This window comes from Leuresthes tenuis, unplaced genomic scaffold (genome assembly GCF_036924035.1).
Source record: "Leuresthes tenuis unplaced genomic scaffold, fLeuTen1.0.hap1 SCAF_19, whole genome shotgun sequence".
Classification (NCBI taxonomy): Eukaryota; Metazoa; Chordata; class Actinopteri; order Atheriniformes; family Atherinopsidae; genus Leuresthes; species Leuresthes tenuis.
Window position 1 is genome coordinate 29,297,217 of NW_027325373.1, and position 1,404 is coordinate 29,298,620.

General features: G+C 51.6%; 1 non-coding gene across 1 annotated transcript; it reads left to right on the plus strand.

Annotated features, from left to right (window-relative positions):
* The first annotated feature begins 206 nt into the window (after window positions 1–206).
* On the plus strand, window positions 207–280 carry trnan-guu (transfer RNA asparagine (anticodon GUU)). The gene has a single exon. It is a non-coding gene; the product is annotated as a tRNA-Asn (tRNA).
* Window positions 281–1,404: the final 1,124 nt, after the last annotated feature.

Below are 1,404 nucleotides of genomic sequence, written 5' to 3' on the forward strand. Positions count from 1 at the left end.
GCATGTAGCAGAGGCCACACAGAATAGGGGGCACACTCTAGACTTACTGATCTCTAAAACGTAGTTTATACTTCTCCGTCATTTCGACGATGTAGCTACGACGTGGATGTGGACCCCTACGCCGTAGCCTGACGTGCACCTCCAAAACATTCCAAATACACGTCGCGTTGATACGGGTTATAAGGGCTGTGAATGTTGCTGACAGAGTCTCTGTGGCGCAATCGGCCAGCGCGTTCGGCTGTTAACTGAAAGGTTGGTGGTTCAACTCCACCCAGGGACGAGTAGTTTCACCAATAAATCAATAAATCGTTGATATCTTAAACATATTGCTGCCATGTCTTCAGAACACGGTGTCACCGTCCAGCCCTGCCCCTTTAAGACGGTGTCTGTGTGTGTGTGACGTACGTGTGTAGGGAGAGAGTCGATAAAAAAAGATTGATGGAAGAAAACGAATAAAACCTGCGTTCCGCACAAAAAAGCCTTGACTCCGTTCTCATTTCGCCCCACACTTTGGCCCGGACCCTACGATTGCCAGTTACCGGTAACGAGCCAGAAAATAAAGACCAGCTCCTTACTACGGTTCGGAGGCAGGGGGTTAAGAAGGTAACACTGGGGGCTCGTCCGGGATTTAAAAGTTGGCTAAAAGTGAGAAGAAGAGCTGTGAACGCGAGAGAGCATGGCGACACGCGGCAATTTTTTTGAAAGACACGGGGAGCTCATTAGCCCAAACGTAAGCACCAATCCGTTTTTAACGGACATAACGGACTCTGTTGATTCAACTGGCATCAGATGTGTCGCCGGCGGGGAGAGTTATAACCCGTTTCTAGTTAGCATGGAGCTAACCGCCGGAGCAACGGAGCTAGCCGCAGGTGAAGCGGCAGCCCGTCCAAAGACAGCGCTGCTCAGCGAGACATGGCTACCGACCCCACCACCCTCAGCACTGACTAATCCCTTCCACACGCCAGCAAAGCAGGACGGCGCAGCGGTCGGTGAGTCTATGGTTCCCCCTCAATACTGTTGGGTTGGCCCTGGAAATATGGTTTCTACCCCAGCTGTAGCTGTACATTACGACATGAACAATGACTTTAAACAGACTTTTGATGGACGGCCAGCGAACCCCTTTTCCCCTGCAAACAATGTGCATGCCAGCATGAACCCAGCCACTCTGGCCCATACACCAGTCTCCCAGTCTTCTGTGCCCCCCTTCACACCTTGTATGTCCCAGTCTGTGAGACACGTTTATGCAGAACGGGCTAATGGTTGTTACTCTGCCCCTCCCAGTGATGCACCATTTCTCCGGGGTAAAGAGCATGACTCCAGAGGATATTCACAGCCTAGCTGGAGAAGGGCCGAGCCTGCCCCACAACGTCCTTCCTCTCACATGATGTGTGGCGGTGATTTTAT